The 22,638-nt window shown below is 37.4% G+C and overlaps 1 protein-coding gene across 1 annotated transcript in view; it reads right to left on the reverse strand.

Annotated features, from left to right (window-relative positions):
• Nucleotides 1–22,638, reverse strand: part of LOC150083316 (uncharacterized) — a 799,304-nt gene that overhangs the window by 600,664 nt on the left and 176,002 nt on the right. The gene's annotated exons all lie outside the window — the stretch shown is intronic.

Here is a 22,638-nt window from a genome sequence, read left to right on the forward strand (position 1 = left end):
AAATGAAGATTACGTTGAAACAAGTCTGAATATGGATCTTATCCAATATGATAAGGGCAGTTAAAAAAAAATCTGAAATATTCAGTTAGCAAAATATGAAGTGTAAAGAGAATTATAGCAAAAACTTTCAAGTGTTTTAAACACGAGATTTAATATTACTGTTATACTTTACTAGAAAGTTAATGATATTAAAATTGAAACTTATTCATTTACTTAAGGCAGATCAGTATTTACTCCAATATGACATGCAAATATATTAATTTCTAGGTTGTACTATAGCGTCTGCCTGGAAAGAGAGGAGCATTATAATGGAATTCATATAATCTTCCATAATACTGATGTATCTTCTGACTCATTGCAATGGAAAGTAAATAACGAGGGTAACCCATAAAATTAAGTCACCACCAGATCAGAATACCATCTATCAGAAGCTATGTCCTGACTATGTGACACATGCGTAATCCTTGGTTAAAGATGGGACACTAATTTCCAGATATCTGAAACAAAAGAATACGCTTCCATGTGGGTTATTCCATGAGGGATTGGCTGGATTTCATAACTTCAGTGAATAACCGAATCGATGCAAAGATGACTGGCCCCCACTTAGATATATGCTTCAGTTATATCGTCTTCAATCTCTATTACATATTATAATAAGTATTTAAATTCGAATTTAGAATTGGCCGTGTATTAATGATGCATTTGCACTTAACTACATGCGAAACAATCCATTGGCCTCCTTTTAATAATAATCTTAAACGACGTTCTAGCCAGTATACTACCTTTTCAAGATAAGATCCCTACCGCGTTTTAGTCTTTTTTTAAAAACTACTGATCTTTATAATTTAAGATGCTGAGAAAAGTGACTTTCAAAAGAAGCGCTACCTTGTCTCGAAAAGTTATGTGAGCCAAAGAGAAAGGTTAATTAATTTATCAGTTACCGTAAACACTTCATAATCCAGATCTCTAAACGCTTGATTAACTTTGCCAACGGGATTTTCTTCCCATTGCGATACCCAAATAAATATATTTTTATGCGTGTTCCTTCACACTCTCTCTGAAATATACTGCTTTCTTCACAAGCATAGGAAAATCAAAATGCTCTCGGGAACTGTCAAAGTCAAACCGAATTTGAATGAGTAAAACGTTGGAAGACAATGTGAGAGCATTTTCAAATTAACTATTTTAATTACATTAGGTGCAATGGGAAATTACTGTTAAGAGCCCTTACCGGCTTTTGCATTCTGAAAATAAAAATGTTTCTTAGCGCTAACGATTTAAATTAAGAAGTCCAAATGGTAAAGGTTCTGCTCCCAATTATGGTAATTTAATGATGTTTGTAATCCCTCTACACAATTTAGGCATCCATTTCTGAAGACTAGTGTCAAATGCAAAGCACTAGTAGATTCACCAAACGTGAATATTTCTTGTCGCTTTATTTTCTTAATGTAGATTTTCTCGCAATAAAAATTGCAATTTACTTAAAGGGAATTTTATTATTGTTATATGAATATATATTTAGCAAAATACTTGTTCCATGGCGTGCTGATTACTAGCATTGAAAGCCTTTGATCTATTTGATTTGTATATAAGATTAATACGTTACATTAACCCTTAATGCGCAGATAAGGAACAAACTAAGGTTGCAAACAAGTTGGAAAAAGGCAAAAATTTAAGAAAACGTAAAAAGACACATTTGCCAATACCATCTGTACATCTCCATTTCTTTTCTGAAGCGTCCACTGAATTCTTGATATTTCCTCTGCAGTTCACGCTTTTTCTTTTGTACGCACCTAATTAGAATTTCCTGCTTAAGTCACGATCTCTTTCTGCCTCTTTATTGTGTTGCACATACATAACTTTATTGCTATAGGAGCTGTGCCAGTTATTTGCAACAGATCCACAGCCAGTGGCCAGGAGTTTAACAAACAATAATAATAAATAATAAAAATATCTGCCAATTTAGGAAACAAAGTTGAGTCATATTAATTTGAGTTTAAGCAAGCTTCATAATTTTTTCATGTTAATATGTTACTTTTTAAAACAATAGTAAAATTTCAGCATTCTTTATTGGAACCTCTTTAAACTATTTATGCCTTAAATAACTACGTTAAATGAATTTTTATTTATATATTCATTTTTGTTCTCTTGAAAGCAGGTAACTCCTCTTCTTAATTACTGAAGCCTGAAAACTTTCTTTAACATGACACATCATTTTCCTCTTATTTTCCATTCTGGGTTAGTTTTGCTATGGGGCAACTGTTCTGTTCCCCACATATATTCTATTTTTAACAAAAGAATATAAAAATAATATTAGATAATTTCTTTGCATATGTAATAATTGTGTCGACTTTATAATTATATAAAAATAATATTCTTCATCCGGACACCTCTCCACATACAGATTTTAGAAAAATGTACATATGGACCATCCACGTATCATGAATATGTACAAAACCAACTGAATTCACGAGAATAAGCAGATCAACAAAATACAGTAGCTGGTAGGCGTTGAGCTTAGCCACATCCAACGGCGAGTCATCTTAGGATGTCATATTAGCCTATCAATCTCCTTGTGCCACTGAAGCCAAATGGAAACGTCACCGTACCAAGAAGGGTTCGAACATACTGCAAAAACTGACCGAAAGAGAATGGAGTGTGCTCAGAAGAGTGGTATGTAGATCTTGTAAGGCCTCACCGAATATTGCCAATCAATTTTAGCATGACAATGCATTACGTTGTACTCCATAGTCTGCAGAAATTTGATTTGAAGACACTGGCATGCCTAGAAATCCAGATTTTTGTACATTAACCCAACTTTTGGGATGAAATTTCATTTCTTCCAAAGCATATGCAGACACATATACCGTATTATTTGAAGCACGCAGGCGTTTAGTTACTTTTGGCAATATATATTTCATTTTACTCTTCTTATTACTGTTTGAAAATGGCAATCATTCCACTTTATACATCAACCTTTCAGGATTATTTAAGTTAAGAAATACTCTGGATAATTATGTTTTTCTAAATGTTAACCGTTGTTAAGGAAAGCCTGCATTTTCCTGTTGTACTTAGTAATCTGATTTATGATACGCCCACAGTAATTACTTATGTGTTTCACTATTTGTGTTCTAATTTTCAAGCAATAATCCGAAATACGCCTGAGGACTGTTGTATAAATGAAAACGCCCAACGGCTTTAAAAATGAATTAACAGGAGAAATTAGAACAAAGAGAAACGTCAGGTAGCATTAGCCGTTTCTGTTTCCATATGCTTGTGACAAAAATAAATTCAAAAAAGCTCTTAAGAGCGTCAACGTAAGTGAATATTTTTTGCCTTATACCTCCCGTATTTATTCACTGAAGAAGCAGAGCAACTTAACTAATATTATCAAGAAATAAAAAACGTCACTTTAAGATTTCACTTCTCTTAGCTCATTTCGAAACCAATTGAAATTCAGGAATTATAGTTATCCCCTAATGGATTGCACTGGTTACATAGCTATCACTTCGCTATGTGGAAATGGGTATGGTTAAGTCAAAATGAGTGGATGCATGAAATATATCATCATTTTAGTAATAAATACATTTATTTCAATTTCACTACCAAATTATTCATTTTGAGTTTGCTTCTACAATTAATAACTCGGCAATTACCCCGCATTCTTCAGATATTCTAATGAAAGAAACTTAAGTTCTCGTTTATTATGTTGCATTAAGTTTGGTCTGTTACACGATATAAAAATGAAGCTGGAGCTTTTTACGGCTTCATTTTTATACCTTGTAACAAACCAAGCCTCAAAATTGCAAGTTTTTTGCTTTCAAAGTCATTTAGAACAACGTACCATACTTAACAGAGAAGGAAAAGAATTTGGATTGCTGTAGGAAGTCCAATGACTGAAAAAAGAGCGGGTTTCTCAACATAACGCTGCAGAGAATGAGTTTCTTGAGGAATTCAATAAATTCTCAAGGTAGTCTTTTTCGCCAGGAACGCTGAAACTTAACTGTACAAACAGGTTCTGATGTAAACAAAGCGCATTCCATTTAAGGATTTGTTGTTTCGCAGAAGGTAATTATAAAGTAAAATTCTAAAAGAGTAAAAACTCCCTGCACCCACTAGTGGTGATTCTTAATGTTGTTTTGCTTCAATTCACGGGTGAAACCCGAGCATGAATATGTCTCAGATTCATGAAAGAGTTTACTCTCTTGTATGTTAATAGCATGTTGGCAGGTTACAACATGCTATTAATATTTAAAATTCAATTTGACTTCTGGTTGTTTACTATTAAGGACTGATAGCATCATCTCACCAACTGGTGGTGTAATTTTATTATTACGATGTCCATCAGCCAGTATGAAATTTCATATGATAGTGTCATCCTATTAATGCAAAATACTGCATATATAAATATGCTCAAACTCTTTATCTAAATTCTTCAGTACATTATATAGAACTGAGTGACTTTTTATCTCTAAGAAATGCTTAAGGAATAGCTGTTAAACTATACTGTAATAATAACAGTTTTCATTTCATCAAAAGCTTTATGTTTCTAAATAAGCCAACTCAGTTAACTAAACTTAAAATATTGAGCTATTTTGCAGTTTAGTGATATTTTGTAGTGATATATTAGTGATATTTAGAAATATGGTATATATGAAAATTCACTAGTATTCAGTGAAGAATTAATAACGTCGACTAAAAATGGCTAAATTATCAATTACTGCAAATGTAGTGACTAAGGGTTATTATTATGGAATTCTTAAAACGTTTTATTAGAATTAAAAATTATATATATAGTAAAATTAGCAGTTTTAGTAAATCATGTTCGAGCAATTCGAAGAATTTTGTTTTAAGGTTAAAACAAAATTGTTCGGGGGCTCTGGTGTTAAAATCTACATAACGATTACTCTATCTTGCAAGAATGCCAGCATTCTACTTGCCTAAATCTAGTCTTCTACACAAAACATCCCTCTAAAAATCCCCCAGTAATCGAATAGGGGATCTTTAGGCGGTTAAAGAGAAAGCACAACAATTCATTCCCTAATTCAAAACTATCCTCACTACTAGCCTTGGTTTATCCCCTTGGCAACATTCCATTACCTTATTATGAAACCTCCAAACCGTAGCTGAACTGCTTACCAACAAAATGGGCAAAGCTTTTCCTCCCAACTTATATCTTAAATCCAAATAAAGACATTAAAAGCATGTGAACAAAATGTGAACAGCAACCTTCGCGCAATGCATCAGTCCAGTTAATGTTTCCGGGAGCACCTTCACACTATCAAAACCCTTCTCAATTAACTCTGAACAGTTTGTCCATGATGAGTAGATTTTGGAATTTTAAGAGATTCTGGACAATTTCTTACTTCTCCAATTGAATTTTATATCTATTAGTAAGTGTAAGTGTGTTTAGGGTAAAACGGCACAAGTGGTTCCCCCATCTCCGCGTAGTTTACATTGTGGGTGAACCAGTTGACTGGAAAAGCCAGAGATTTAAAAGTGTATGGACTTTGTATATGTGTGATGCCTTGTACCGTTGTTCATCTGGTCATTTAGCCGCTCGGCCCCTACTGAGGCCCAACGTTGCCCCACTTACGCCCCGTGGAGGCAGACCAGGAACCCAGTAGTCTGTTTCACTCTGGCAGGTCCTGCCACTTAATTTCCTGAGATTTCGGCGGTTGGACCTTAAAAAAAAAAAAAAAAAAAAAAGAAGACAGAAACGCGTCGACGTAGGGGTAGAATCGCTTAGTTTTGCTAGGCCAAGTTATGGGCGTAAGGTAATTTAGATATGTTAAGTTTTTGGATAAGGCTTTCGCTAACGTATAGATAGAGGGGGGGGGGCAGAAGGCTGGGGGGAGAAAGACAGAAATATGGGGCCAATAGAGTAGGTAGCCCCAGTTTTCAGTGGGACATGCCCATGTCCCACCAGAGTAGAAGATATAGTGGTGAGGAGAGGAGGACGAAAATGTCCCCCTATATCTATTAGTATAAGTGCACTTTCATCTCATATCAGTGTGCCAAAAAGAAAACGCCCCAGCCGATGTCTTCTTTTACGACTTTTAACTGTAACCGCAGACCATCTGTTGATCGTAAAGAAGTCCAGCTTGTTTTAATCAAAGAGACCTTCAATTTATAAATGTTAACAGAGTAAAACTACCATCTCTTCTTTATTATTATAAAACTTTCTCCTCTTTATGGATTAGTTCTGCCCCATGACGGGTACTGCTACCAAGTTCATGGGTAGGTTTCATTATTAATATTAACCGAATCTTCGATGAAAATTCGGTTGTTTATTTTCCCCTTGGAGTTGTTTTTGTATCAAAACTATCTCTTTCTGAGTGCGAGGAGGTTCTGCTTCAGTTATTATTATTATTATAGTTTTGGTTTATTATTGTTTTAATCTGTATTTCTCATCCCTCCTAGCCAATAATACCATCCTAAGGGGATCATATAGAGTAAGCAGATTAAAATAAAATATTTTAAGCTCTAGAGCTATTTGAAGTTAATAATATTTTCTTCACTTTTATCAGTGTTTCAGTAGGCTTGTGTGATCTGGATAAATGAGCGAAGATTTCTTGAAGAATGCAATCACTTATGGTGGTAAATAAATAAAGAAAGAAAATAAATAATAAGGAGAAGATACTACGTCACCTAGTGTATCCATACCTGCTCTTTTAAGAATATTTGACTCTTTTCGTCAAATAATATTTACAGAATTTACTGAAGTGTATTTGAAAACTCTGAAGGCTGCAAGATATTCTAAAATAGTATTTTCGATGCATTCTGTCATGAAAATAATCTGCGATACTGAAGAAAATAATATCTTTTAGCAAAGAATGGAGATTTTCTTTCACGGCTGTTGTGGTAGGTTTTTTGACTGCAGTTTCATTGAAATATCAGTTTACAGAGAAATCACTTTTATTATTGGATACAGCGGAATAGTCCGAATAAACATGACAGTCAGAGTTTCAGATCCGTATATATTGTTTCTGCTTTTTTATATATATAAAAAGAAACGTATGGAAAAAGACTTCGCAGGAGAGAGAGGGAGAGATTCATAACGTAGAATTTAATATATGGAGTTCTTCAAGTAAACATACAAAATCCGCCCAAGACGAAAAACTCTTTTCTTGAAGAAAAAAGGAAGGATACGGAATAATTCAAATTTCGAAAGATGATAGATTACTATCCAACCAGATGACAAGCGTATTCTACTCCTGCAGAGTTGCAGAATTTGCAATTTCTGTGTAAAGAAACGATATCATCTTTTTGTATGTTTTAGCAAAATAATTTCAGAGTTAACTTAATTCACTGAAAGTAATTAATTGTGGCAGGGAAAAAAATCACAAGGATCTGGAAATACGTTTTTTCTGACAGTTCCAGTAGAGCACGTAGCGTCTCAAAAGAGACTCTGACCCATCTAGTGATGCCAAAAGGTGGACCAGGATCATCTAGAACCCATTCCAGAGGAAAGGGGGGAGAAGAAGAAATAAAACCCAACCCGTAGTGCTGGTTGACAAAAATAAAAAAAAAGAGAAAGTAGTCTTCAATAAGTACTCTTGTATCCAAGATACTTCAGATGTGGAACCGGTGACCTTTAGGATCAGTGCAATGACAATTCTTGCGTATATGAACCATAGAAGAAAATATATCGAATTTGATGCAATTATTATTAATTCATGAGCAGCCCAATACTGCTCAGAAATTCCTGAATGTTCCCTGAAAGTAGATGTTTTTGTCATCCAGGATAGCAGAAAAACAAACTATTGTCCCGTTTACACAGATGTATTTGGTGGATTGTTTTGGTTCGCTACTCCGGCGTTGATTCTCTTTCCTTTCTGAGAGCAAACACCTCGGAGGAAAAGTTCTGAAAAGCTGAGAAATGGTTCTTATTCTGCAGAAGCAATTCCTCTCGCCCTAGAGAGAGATCTGGAACGTCAGTTCGGAGCTTCACCTTAAGATCGTCGTAGATTGCACAGTTAAAGAGCAGGTGACTCCAATCTTCTGTATTCCCGCAGCTGCAGAGATCGGTGTGATGTAAGCGAAACTGAAAGAGTTTATGATTGAGAGAGCCATGTCCAGTTACCAGAAAGGAAGTTTCCATAGTTAAGGAGCACCAGGTTTTAACCGATTCAGAGAGTAAAAAGGAAACATCAGGCAGGAATTCTCTTGTGGCCGCTCCAAGTGAGGTGGTGTCCCATTTGGTCTGCCAGATGCTAATTAGCTCGTTAAAGCATCTGGATTTCTCTTTTTTAGGATCTTCATTTAAATTTAGCTGGATACCAAGTAATTCTGAAGGTTTCTGTTTTTTGTGTCGAAAGCAGAAGCCATGATAGATGACAAATAAATCCAACGGAAGGTACCCCGCAATAACTTGCACTGCAGCGGTGGAAACTGTTCTACAGACTCTGAGAATAGAAAGGAGCATGCTCCGCTGAATGGAATTCAGTTTTAACATCATTTTAACCAAGCTACTGCCGCATCGGTGACTATGGGCAGGAAAACAACATTATAGTAGAGAACGAGTGACTTCCTAGAGAAGCTCCACTCCCCTCTGGAAATTCTAATAATTGACTATGTGAATTTTTTGATTTTAGTACTTATGTGAATCAGATGAGGATAGAAGGAAAGGTTATAGTCAATAATGACTCCAAGGAGTTTTGTCTCAGTGACTATAGGAAACTGTTTGTCAAAAAGTTTGACCTGGGGAGGCCGCCTGAGATCCAACCAACTTGGATTTAAAAAGCATCATTTTTATTTTCACTGGAGTAATTTTGAGTTTGTTAAGCAATAACCAGGTGGAAAGGTCAGTTAAAATCCGATTTGCATTCACCTGCAACACCGCAAGAGAACTGCCTGAGACCAAAATTGTCAGGTCATCGGCAAAAGAAATAATTTTACAGTTCTGGAGAGAGCGGCCTAGACAGTATTGAAGCCCAATGTTCCAGATAAGGGGCCCCACGAATGAACCTTCGGGGAACCCTCGAAAGACCTTCCTAGAGACTTGGAGAAATTTTGACTTGACAATTATTGAGCAGTTAGAGAAATAGCTTTGAAATAATTTGTATATATGAAAGGAACATCTGGCAGACCGGAGACGTTCAAGGGCGCTGTCCCACCAGACAGTGTCGAAGGTGCCCTCAAAGTCGACCATAATAGCTAGTTCGAATTTGTATTTAGTCAAGTCAGACAAGGCCTCCTCGCAAGAATGACCTGGGGTGAAGCCATATTGACAGGCGGAAACGATATTGTGCAGTTGAAACAGAGCTGTTAGTCGAAGAGCCATAAGCTACTCCAAGATCTATCCAAGATTAGCAAGCAGCGAAATTGCCCTGTAGGAACGTAGATTTGAGGCAAGCTTATCTGGCTTTTTGATAAGACGGAGCAAAGAAACCTTCCAAACAGAGGGAAAGATACCTTCCATGAGACATTTATTGAAGAGCAAGTAGAGAGGTCTTAATTTTAACAGCCGGAGAATGAACACATATTCAATCATATCCATTCGTGGACACTTCTTCACGTTGATCTTCTTGACCACCGAGGTAAGTTCCTCTAAAGTAAATGGCTCGGTACGTTCTTCAGTGGTGTACTTGTTATTTGCCCCCCGAATTGCCATATGTTCTGGAGAATCTTCAAAAGGATTATCGATAGGAAATAAGTTGTCAAGAATGTGGTTGAGAGAGTCTGTCCAGCCAGAGGTTTCAGGAGTCTCAGTGGTAACTTTGCCGAGGACATCGGAGGTAAATGTTCTCTCCCGATCTATCGTGTACATGAGGCGCCATGGGTTTTTGCTGTTGGATTCTTTTACAAAGACAGCCCAGGTTTCTATTTTTCTCGTTGCAATTTCTTTACTAAAGGCATTTTTTGACAATGTCGTCATTATATAATCGCATAACGTCGTCAGCAGGCTAGTTGCGGTGTCGCTGATATAACCGTCAAACGCAGTGAACTGATTTGCGAAGAGTAGCAAGGTCCTGGGACCACCAGGAGCGTAATTTAGAGCAGATGGTCTTCTTCTTTACTGATTTATAGGAAGATTTTATAAGATATTGTTGAATACGTTCGGCTAGATTTTCTGCAGAAGTTAAGCTGAAGTCGTCTGGGTGGTTTGATGGAAAGTCATTAGTGATGGAGGCATCAAAAGAGTCCCAGTCAACAGTTTTTGTGCAGAACCGGATACGAAGTCTGGTGTTCTACGTGACTTGCAGTTGGTAAGTGTATCGACAGAGATGTGGAACAATGGCTCTGTGATCGCTGAGTGTCCAATCTGGGATTGTAACCCAGTCTCTGATGTGTGAATTTAAGTCACTGGTGGTGAGTGTAATGTCAATGTTCGACTCACCAGTTGAGCTGCAATAGGTGGAGAGTTGGCCTGGTCGATTATGAACTGCAAGATTATGGCTTAAAATAACGACCTGAAGAAGTAGACCCCGGGCGTCAAAAACAGCACTGAACCAGAAATGGGACTTTGCATTGACATCAGAGGCAATGAAGATATTCCTAGAGCTGAGGAAGTTAAGCGCGAACTCCAAGAAGTTTAATGAGTCGTTGAAGTCTGCAAGAAGGGAGCCTGTAGATTGACAGAAGATAGAAGGAAAGAGATGAGAAGGTGATTTGCACACAATTCGTCAGTTTGTTACAGAAACCATGGACAACAACAACATCTAAATTTCTGTTTAAAATGATGATGCATTTTTTAGGGTGTTGGGGCACAAGTTGTACCACTCGAGCATAAATGGAATAGCCCATAATCTTGGAGATATGCCGAAATTGCCCCTTCGAGAAGTAGGGCTCCTGGATGGAGATGACGTCCACAGCATTTTGCTCTGCAGCCAGCCGAATCTCATCCGCGACCTATGTCCATTGATTTGAAGAACTTTAAGTTTGAGGTTTTTTGGAATGCAGGAGAACGAATGAGAGTGAAAAACCATAAGAAAACGTTTTATTCTGATTCACCTGAAATGCAGGGTTGTTTGGGTTGAACTCCATTAGCAGTTATGAGCAGTATCATTTCGAGGGCACGTTGGTATTCAGGGCATGTTGTGTCTTTCACCGAGTGTTGTGAAGCCCTCTTGCGCCTCTAAAATTAATGCAGACAAGCTGCCCCTCTTTGTGTGGACACTCTGCAATGACGTGCCCACTACGGACATAGTGACTATAGGTTGGAGAGCCTGTGAGTGCAATGCTGTGTGGTGTGAACGTAGCTCAGGTAAGGAAAACATTTGGTTAATATTGTGAATGCTCTAAACTTGTGAGAGCCACAGCCAAGGAACACCCGTTCACAGGATTTTATAGATCTGTGGTGTAAAGCTGACCATCATATGATTAGTCCAGGATGAGTTTGACTTGGGCTTGAACCGGAAGTAGTGTGATTTATTTCCTCGTATGAAAATCGTAAATCAATGAGGTTCTTAAAGTAAAGATTCTCTAAGAAGTCCTTATATACGTAGTCTTTGGGACTGCCATAGAATATAATTGCAGGATCTGATCTTTTTGGAGCAGAAGTGGCGATGCCAGCAGCAGAGAGTGACGCAGAGGAGGAGATAGTATATATGTATCTATATATTGTTGCGGCGGCACCTGGAACGTTAGTTCATCTCTGCCTCGTTTCACCCTACAGATACAGAGCTTTGTCAAAGGCCAGGGTAAAAAAATCATAGAACATACGTACACTGGTGCGCAAAATTCAAGGACCAGTCAGGTTTTCACCTGTAGCTTCTCATAGGAGTGGCCTGGATATGGGAAAATCATACCAAAGAATCTCGTGATGTACAGAAATGAAGGAAACAACACCGACACAACAACGGAAACAAAAGGGTACAGAGGGACTTTATTTAAAAATGGCAACATAGCACTGGCTGCCATGATACAAATGCATCACTGCCAAAGACGGAACAAAGGGAAGAGGTGGTCCTCAGTAGGAGATATGGCCACCCCTAATGTCGATGCAGGCTTTGCACCGCCTGTCCATACTTAGAATAATGTTATTGATAAGTTCTTATGGTAACATTGTCCATTTCTCTGTCAGCGCCATCTTCAGCTGGTGAACATTTTCTGGTGGGTGTGGACGTGCCGCTAGGCGTCTCCCCAGAGCGTCTTATATGTTTTCGATGGGATTTAGAACGATGAAACGGGCAGACCAATCCATACGAACAATGTCCTCACTTTCCAAAGCATATCAACAGCTGCAATGCGATGGGGTGTGGCATTATCATCCATAAACACGAACTCGGGGCCAATGGCACCCCGGAACAGACGCACATGGGAAGGAATACCTCAGTACAGTAGCGTGCACCGGCTTCCAGTATCTGGAGTTGTGTACGTCCACCCAAGATAACCAAAATTATTATATTTAGGCCACCCGAATAATTAAAATCATCTGCCATGCTGTGTCTTACGTCTCTTAATTGAGTGTGTTTATGGTCGATTTGTCTGTTTTGACGAAAAACCCCAGTTTTTCTTGGGGGAAAAATTTTGCTATTTGCTCCTGAGACCGACTAACTCAGCCACGGAGTGAAAAAAAAGTCCATTCAAGTTCCTCGCGTCATCGACGGGATTCGAACCCTGGCATTTTCCACCCGGTGTGGGGAGGACGGTGACGATACCACTGTGCTACCACGCAGACATCCAAGATAACGCCTCCCCAGACGAGAACAGCTCGACCGCCATATCGATCCCTTTCACTGATGATTTTGCACACCAGCGTAGGAACTAAGCAAGAACATTCGACTAATTAGTGTGAACAAACTTATAAGCAACAAGCTATTTGTCTAGACAGACAATGAGCAGAAAAGGTAATAATGCATAAAGGTAGAGCCCGAAAATCATATAAATTTACAGTTCACATACCCAAATCATGTGTCCATACACCAATGCAAGATAACAGACAGCAAACGGGCCAATTATCATAAATGGTAACAAGGTTCAGTATCATCCCAGAAGGGCATTATAAGATTAGCTGGCCTTGGTGTAGTTTATACACAACTCTTAATAGACAACTGCTGTAAATCTATACAGATACATAAATATTGACCTTGTACCCGTGGAACAAAACATGTTCCACAAGCTTACATCTCATAAAAATCCTCAGAAATTTGGAGGACGTACTATGAAAATCATTGTTGAACAAAATTCATACGTATATCACATAAAACATATACAAGATTAAGTATATACACAGTCGTCGTGTAAATATATACAAGAGAGGGGAACATCATGTGAATAGGGACCACAGGATAGTTTGTGCACTATACACTAAATTGGACACTGAGTCTATATAGATACATATTTTTTTTTCTGTAGCCATGGAGCCAAGCTGGATATATGTCTTGACAGAGTATTTTATGGTAGGAGATTGTCCCTCCTAAGAAGATAGAGAGAAGAACTCATTCCACGTATAGTGTTGTTTCAGCACGAGTTTACACTGTTTCAGGTGATGCACTTATTTCTGATGATGAAGTAGATGCAGCAGTGGTCGATGAAGCCGTAGTTGTTGTAGGTACAGTTGAACCTGTAGCTGTTGTTGAAATGTCCACAGGAACAGAAGTTGCACTATTTAAGTCAGAAGCCAATAGAGATAGTCTTCTAACAAAGACATCATGGACAAACAGTTGGAGCGCATAAAAGCGTTAACGTTTTGAACTAAGAGAGACTCTTGACCGGAAGAGAAATTTTAAACTGACTTAGATAAACCATCTCTTATGTCGTTGTAGTTGACACTCATAGAGGAAGTGTTTCCAATTTTAATTTCTGCCACAAGCGCAGAGACCAGTTTGGGATAACCTACATTTGTATAATTTATCATTTAGTGATCCGTGTCCTGTTAATAAATAAGAAGTGCGCAGGTCCATAGAGAACCACGTTTTCAGTTTCTTGTTTGACATGAAGGTAACATCTAGAAAAAATTCTTTAGTGACAAGTTGGGACACCAGAGTTGTGGTATCCCAACGTGTTTGCCATGTATTTAAAAGTTCGTTCCAACACCTAGCTCTTTCACGCTTAACGTCTGTTTGAAGTTCTATGGTGATATTCAAAAATTCAGTTGGAATCTGTCTCTTAATGCGAAACCAGAGGCTTCTGTGTATTAGGTATAGGTCCAAGGGCAACGTGCCAGCGGTAACTTGTAACGCCCGTGTAGATACGGTTCTGCATACTTTTAGTATACTAAGGAGTATAGTTCTCTGTAAACTAGCTAGTTTTGCTTGTAATTTAACTATTTTTACCCTGTGGAACCATGCGCCAGTGGCATAAGTTGCCATAGGGAGGAAGACGGCGTTGTAATAAACCTGCATGGTCCGACGCGAGAGATGCCAGTCAGTTCTAGACCTCCTTCAGGATGGCACCTGTAAAGTTTCTAATTTTAGCAGTTACATGATTAAGGTGTGAGAAAATATTTAATCTACAGTCCACAGTCACACCCAAATATTTGGTTTCCGTGAAGATTGGGAGTCGAACATTAACTTTGACTTGTGGTGGGCGTTGAATATTTAATTTGGAGCCAAAAATCATAATTTTAGTCTTCCAAGCACTGGTGGATAGTTTGCTGTCTAGAGTCCAACCATAAAGATTTGCAAGAACAGAGTTAGCAGAGACTTCGATAGCTGCACGAGAGTGACCACTGATCAAAATAGTTACATCATCCGCATAGGCAATTATTTTGGTGTTGTCAAAAGATCAGGAAATCCACTCCTGAACGACATATCTTGGGGCCCTTATCTGTGTTCCAGATGAGAGGCCCCAAGATAGACCCCCAAGATACACCTGCCTAGAGACTTGACAGAATTTTGATTTTACGAGCATATGCCAGTTGTTGAAATAACTTCTGAACAGAAGATAAAGTTGTCAAGGACAGTGGCTGGTGCGGGGACGTTCGAGGGCGCTTTCCCACCAGAGTGAAACAAAAGCACCCTCAAAGTCGACAGAAATAGTAAGTGTGTATTAGATGTCGAATTTTCGATATGAGAGGTAAATTCAACCAGGGCGTCCTCACAGGACCAGCCTGCCGGGAAACCATATCGAAAAAACCTGACAAACCGAAGCTGGTTTGTCAGGTTTTTTAATAAGTTTTAGTAATGCTGTTTTTCATGTCTGGGAAGAGGCCCTCTTGCAAACATTTATTATAAAGGTTAATCAGTAATAGTGGTCTTAATTTAATAATCCTTAAAACAAATACGTTTTCTACTAGATCCAGACCTGGACATTTTTTAGTAGTGATTTTCTTTGCGACAGTTTCAAGTTTCAGAGAAGTAAATGGAGGTGTAGCTTCGCTATATTTATATTCAGAGTTTGCAGAACGAGTGTTTGAGGAGTCATCAATTGGGAATAATCTGTCCAAAATAGTGTTATCAGAGTCAGACCAGCCAGATGTCTCAACAGAATTGTTGACCACAGTACCAAAAACTTCTAATGAAGAGGTCTTGTTCCTTGAGATTTTGTACAGAAGGCTCCACGAGTTTGCTTATAACCCAGTGCACGTATGAAGAGGATCTCGATTTTGTAGTGAATCTGAATGTCGTACCCTGCTTGATTTCATCGAGGGTAAAATCTAAATCAGCTAAGTTTTTATTGTATAGATTTTCTATTATTTCCTCTTTTGAAAGGTCTTTAGGGATGTCATAAATTACCATGGAAGGATTACCTTTCCAAGGAGCTCCTGCAGAGATACCAGCAGTGGTAAAGGTTTCTAAAGCAGAAATACACTCAATATCTGACTTTGTCGCCGTTTCCAAAGCGACGCCTCGGTTTTGAACTAATCTAAGGGACTTGACTTTTACATTCTTAAGTTCAGTTTTTAAGGTTTTAGTGACTAAGTTTTTGACCTCGGTGCTTGTCTTGCAATTCACTATTCTCAGAGGCTCTGAAAAACTTTTAATTTCTTATTTGCTTAATTCAATTTTTTAGTTTCTTATTTATTCCTTACTGTTTACTTAAATATTTTTACTTGCCCATTTTTATATTTGATAAGAATATCTGACAAGACGAAATGTCTTGTCAGATATTCTTTAGTTATGGTTTTAGTAAAATCTAAGATTGATATTTAGTAAACTAAGAAACTACAGGCGTGTCCACTTCATTCTGCGAAGGTACGTTCATCCCATGAGTATAGTCTCCCTCTAAAGATTCTTCACCAGCTAATCTTCTACCTCCTGTAATGTCAATTAGTGATGTGCCAATTAGCTTTGCGACATGCCCATGTGACTAAATTGGAATAAGAAAACCAAGTAATCCGTCTGAGAAATCGGTGGAGAGAAAAGGTTATTTGCCAATTCTGATCTATCGCATTCTTCAATTGAATATATTTGTACGAATATATTATTCGAATTAAAAGATTCACACCATGACAGCTAACAGTATCCTACAACTGTAATTGAAAGCTTTTAATATTTGTCACATTTAACATGCAAAGCAAGTTATTTTTCTTACCCAGAGGTTCAGATTTATCACAATTTTTTTTTAAAGTTCCGCGTCCATTTGGCAATGGCAGTGAAACAGTTACGCATTAAAATTTCAGATTGTCGCCTATAATAAATTTAACGTGGGCGACTATAGGAACACATATCGCACTAACAAAAACTTTCGCTAAATCTTAGACCTTTTTAATTATTATTCTTTGAGTTAATAAAGAGCATTCGCATATTCTCAACATTAGAGTAGTGAACTCTATTTATCTTTATAATTTTTGTTTTTATTCCAGAGATTTGGCGGATTTTACCCAACTGGAGACAATTTTTTTTTTAATCTCTGTTTACCAGATCTGTGGAAGAAATAATGAAGCATAATAGCTATAAGAAATACTTATTTGATCAACCACTAATTCTGGTTGTACCCAAGAGATCTCTCATTGTTTTGCGAAATTATTTGTGTCGATGAATGCCTTGACTCAGAAGTCCCTTAAATTTAGGAAGGGATCAAAGTCATAGGAACTCATATCTACATAACATGGTGGACGATGGAGTTTCTTAATTCCACTGATACAGGAGGTTTGCAATACCGACGAAATACACATTGTCTTACAGCAACAAGCGGCAGAGCATGGATGGCTACCGTAAGGTAGACAGCAGATTATGTTCAAGGAACCTGTCATAGTCTTGCGATGTGAAACACTCCAGTCCAGATTTACGAGCTGATGGTTTGTAGTTTGAGGGTTTAGTGGCACAAGAGTTGCTATGTCAAATGGTATATTTCAGATTTCTAGGACGTGCTGCTGTTTGAGTTCAAAGGATGTAGCCTCTTTACAGGCTCCAGGCCTGTAATTTCAAAGATAAGTAGTCTAAGAGAAAATGCTTTTCTCTGAGCGAGGAGTCACAGTTCAATTGGATCTTCTCCAATAAGAAAAAAATTATGTGCTTTATCTGTATGATTTTATTATCTGTTTGGGTCTGCTACATTTCAAGATAACCTTGGCATGCTGTTTAACAGTATTTATAATCCAAATATGGAGTCTAGATTTTAGACATATCAAACAGTTGTTATTGTTCGATTTTAAGAGAATCGACCTGAGTTTCGACGAAATGGGAACTCAGGTCTTTTCCACCCGGCGTGAGGAGACGCCGAGTCTAACAACTGTGCTACTCACTAAGGCATACCAGACTATTGAGCGTTTTGTAGCTGGATCTGAGCATTCATCTCCTAGGATCCCTCCCACTATGACACGGAATTCAACAAAGTGCGACTGCTTTTATATTTATTTGAGTTGAATTAGCATAGCTCTTATAGTTTTAAACATAAAATGAGTACAAAAAGTTGTGATCTGTAAAGCAGGTATTGTATTTTCAGTACATATACTGTATGACTTGAAGAAGGCAAGACATTTAAAGTTTTTACTTCTAACTCTATAGTTTCAGCAGAATAACTGCTACATTCAGTCGGAAGTTATACTGAGATGATGTTATTTTGGGAAGGTGTTGCTGCACCTGTAGCTCTGACAGAATTTGCGCCATCGGAATATACAAAAGTTCGTGTGTTATGGGAGTTTAATGGTGCATAAGCTGCTGGGGCTATAGTGCGCCTATATACAAAAGTACCCAAAAAAGATAATCAACGAACACAAGAACGTGAATAGATTTTTAAAGATAAATAAAATAGAAACAAATATTTACCATCCATAAAACGAACAAAGCCTACCTGATTCCATCAAAGAGTCGAGCACAACTTTCTGCAACACACAACTTGAATTACCTGCTCAAATTAGCTGATTTTGAATCTGTATTTGTGTTTGTCGTTTGCACTTGCGATTTCAAAGAAAACCATCAATCTGAACGTGCCACAAAAATTTAGTTTTTAGTCTATTACGTCTCCAATTAACAAGAGGAATTTCTAGCTTCATTTTAACTATTTCGAGAGATAGTCTTCGCCAAAAGGCGCAAACTGTCTTTCGAAAGTTCCACTCATACTCGTGTGATTTAGCTTTTGATTTAGTGTACAATGGAGATAATGTATATTCTGTTCACTTATGGTTTTTAGAACAGCAGTTTGGACATATTGCATTACCTCAGTATGGTATCGGAAAGTTACATTTCTCCTTATGGTATTTAGAATGAATGGACGAATATGTAAATTTAGTAACTACCATCGACCGCGGATGGAGAATTTTATGTTTTAACAATTTAATTTAAAGAATTGTTTTCAATAATTGTTCTTATTGGGAATAGGCAATCGTATTTTCGATTCTACTTGGTTGAATTGATCGTGCAACTCTTAGAACACACTACTCCACAAAATTAACTAAATACGTTGAAAACGTGGTGTAACTCGTGCAGCTTGCTATGAAGACAAACTTTGGTACGTTGGTGAGCCAGCAAGAGATTTCTGCCAGGTGTAAGGAACATTTATGGGGGTTGTGTATAAGAATTAACAAAAAAGGTCATATTACAGAAGTCGACAAGATGCTCGAATGATCGCATGACATCAGTACGGCGTATGATCCCCTCCAACGGCTAAACAGGCCCGACAGCGGTGAACCATTCTCGATATGAGGTTGTCCAGAACATTCTGTGACAAAAAATCCCATTCTTCCACCAACCTTAGCTCACCAAGTTACCGAGGAGTTCGCTGTCGCCATGAAACGCGACGCCCAAGGACGCCCCACGCATGTTCAACCCGATTTAAGCCTCGTAACGGCCATGGAAGTCGTTGGATAACTTCAGGTTCAAGATATTCCTCCACCACTTCAGCTCTATGGGCAGTGGCGCTGTCGTACATAAAAAGAAAATCTGAACCACTGTACCTCTAAAGCGTCGGACTTAGGGTTCGAGCATCTGTTCTCAGTATCTCTGCGCAATTAAAATACCCCCTATCAAAAACATAGAGGGTTGCGGCCATTGATCGTTATTCCGCCCCACACACAAGAACACCGCTTCCACCATAAGTGTCCATTTTTATGATGTTGAAGGGATCGTACCACGTTCCTCGTTGTCTCCAGATAAAATTACCTCTAGAATCTGTTTGTAGGCTAAAGCGGGACTCTTAATTTTATTGTAAACAGTGTCTCCGAAGACACTGTTCAAAATAAAATATTCACGAAAAACATTTTGTTCTGTTAAATTTGTCGAGCAGCGTATTTCTCCTTCTGAAATATTTCACAGGTTCTCCTCAGTTAACACTCTCTTGGAAGAATCCATAGTGGCATGTCGAAAAACTTTATAAGTTCCACTTAGTAAGAAAATATTAGCAACTGTCAAAATGCGTGGGATGAGAGAGTCTCTAGGCAGCAACTCTCCTGATTAGACTCTTTGACCATTTTAGGTAAACGTGTAGCATTTTTAAAATATATTTGAATGGAGAAAATTTGTTCATAGGATGATTTTTTTAGATAACATCAGGAACTTGGAGATTCCTGCTTTTTTATGTCATTTTTTTAATTTTTGGGTTTGGTCTATTTAATGTGTCTCATCAGGAAGAGACAGTATACCGTAACCACTTGACACTGGTCAAGAGAAGAGAAATTCAGCTAGGTTAATAAATCTAAATAAAGAAAATAAATGTAGTTTATGTACTGGAACTCTATTTACAATCCGTAATGGCAAAAGTCTTTATTATTATGGACTTAGAAAAACTGTATTATTATTATGGACTTAGAAAAACTGTATTGGAAACGAAAGAGAATGATTTGCACTTGGAGAGAACTATAATAGAAATACAGAAGAGCCTTTGGTCAAAAGTACGCTTGGTTTCCGGGTCCGAACTTTCTGAATCTGCGGAATTGTCAAACATTCTAGCATGTACCATGCTGAGAGACAGGAGTCGCCGTGATTTCGATCTTTTTTTCCACTCCAGATATGTGCACACCTAGCAACTGTAGTCTACATCTGACTTTTTCGCTTTCTGCGTAAAGAACTTCTGTGGGAGAATAAATTATACAGACGACAGATATATTAGACTGCATTTATTAAAGGGATGTGCAAATGAAATCAATTCCTTATTTTCTGTAAGTATGGTTTTTTATTGATTTTTCCTAAAGCATTGTAGCTCTCTTTAATCCTTCACTTTTCTTCATCTTTCCATTAACCTTCTCACAATTGCAGAAAATTCTTATAATTTCCATATGCTATGTAGCTATCTCTGTTCTCTGATTCATCATCTATATTCTGTATTCAAAGTTCATTTCGCGACTTTATGATCACTGGATATTTTATTGTTTTTTTTTGTTTGTTTTTTGCTCATAGTGGAAATTTCATCTCCTATCTCCCAATTTAATAGCACCAATTTTATTATTCCTTCTTTCCAAATTTAAGTATTTGTAAGTAATCTGTCAAGGTCAGAAGCCAAGTAGATCAAAGGTATTTTATTATTCTCATATGTGCATTTCAATGTGGTATTTAAGAAAACGTCAAGTGTCATATGAGCGCCACCCGAGAACTAACTGATTTGGCTCATGTGTCATATGTTCATAAATTGCGTGTTTTCTCTGGATGTAAAATCCGAGTTTCCTGGAGAGAAAAACTTTTCCATCCACGCCTGAGACCAACTAAATCGGCGATGGAGTGAAAAATGCCTATAAAAGTTTCTTACGTCATTGAGGGAATTCAAATCAGTGACTTTACCACCCGGGTTTGGGAATACGCTTATAACCACTCTTCTACACATATAGACATTAATCTGGATATAATGTATCTTAGCCTTACTTAACTGAATTTTATCACCACACTAATTTCATCATTGCATAAATTTAAAACTTACCCTTAGCTAATTTTAAAAGTAAATGGACTTGCCTGTATATTAATGGTAATAAATGATTTATTCATTTACTATTCTTGAGGATAGACTTCCTTGCTTTTCTTATAATCTAATGTCACGCAACCCTAAAGAAATACAATCAAAGGTAGCAGTTATCATAATCTCGTGGAAGTGCAATAAGCCAATTTAATGGTTTATTGAAGAACTGATGTACGAATTTGATCACCAAGAGGAATAAGCAGTAATAAAATGCTGCTTCCGTTATATGATATCTGAGCTTTATGTATTGTTTCGAAGTAGTTTGAACTGTTCCATAACACTCTAAACATTCCATACAGTAAACTAAAAACAAACGTACACGTAAACATAGGGTTACAGAAGAAACATCAGCACGTGATTATTTTAATATCCAAATAAATCGTGGTTTCATTTATCTTTGTCATACTGGGAATTTCTTATCGCAACTTGTAAAATTCGTTTTATTGCTCCCACCCAGCTGATATGGGATTGATTGGTAAGTAAAGAAAACCCTGCAGCCATAACGCAGTAAAATAGCATTTTACATGTCACCGATATAATGAGTTAGTCTGTAGTGGTTTCGACAGCCGAGACCACAGACGTATCTCGCCATAAACACCTCTAGTCTGTGGTATTTGAAGGAGTCCTATCCCAGTACAATTTTACGAGATTCCCAAAAGGTTTGTGCTTTATCTACAAGAAATATAGTTCTCTCCAGATGAATGTGTTCTGCTTGTGATTTCATGGGCTGTAAAGGCGACACGTTGTCCCGATTGCGTGGTTAATACTTCACTCGGTAGGCTGATAAAGAATGGTTTAATTTAGACACAGTTGTTTTGATTTAGATTAGACAAGGCCCAAAGCATGCTTCTGCTTCTTATAAGAATAGTTCTTAATTATCACGGGGTCATAAAAAGAAGGTCATCGTATCTTGGATACTAGTGATATTTTTAATCTAAGAAATGCCGTGACTGGACGCCAAACAATATATTGGACAATACAAAAAGCACAATCTAATTTCATAAGAGGAACAGTGCTTTTCTAAAACTAGTGCTACGTAATTTATTTTGAAAATTGCTTTTCTCACCGAGTTCTTTAGTTTGATTACTTTCATAGCCATAAATTCCATCCTTGCATCATTCACTTTAGCATTTTATGCTGATTTCTTAAAATTTTAAAACTGAAGTATAATTAAATGACAAAATACAATTCAAACTGTATTTTGCGAAATTTAAAAAATATATATCTGATATTTTAAATCAAGGACATTAGTTTCACAGTTAGTAACAAAAAAACGCAAATAAATTAGGCAAAGTAGCTAGCAAAACTGAATTATCTAATGGATCCCTGTTCATTTTGGATTATTTAAGATATCATATGTACGTAATTCATTAAGATTAGTTATCAGACTGCCAAATAAAGAGAGTATGTGTCCCCAAACCAGAA

Source organism: Mastigoproctus giganteus, chromosome 7 (assembly GCF_048544385.1).
Source record: "Mastigoproctus giganteus isolate SK-2022 chromosome 7, ASM4854438v1, whole genome shotgun sequence".
NCBI classification, from domain to species: domain Eukaryota; kingdom Metazoa; phylum Arthropoda; class Arachnida; order Uropygi; family Thelyphonidae; genus Mastigoproctus; species Mastigoproctus giganteus.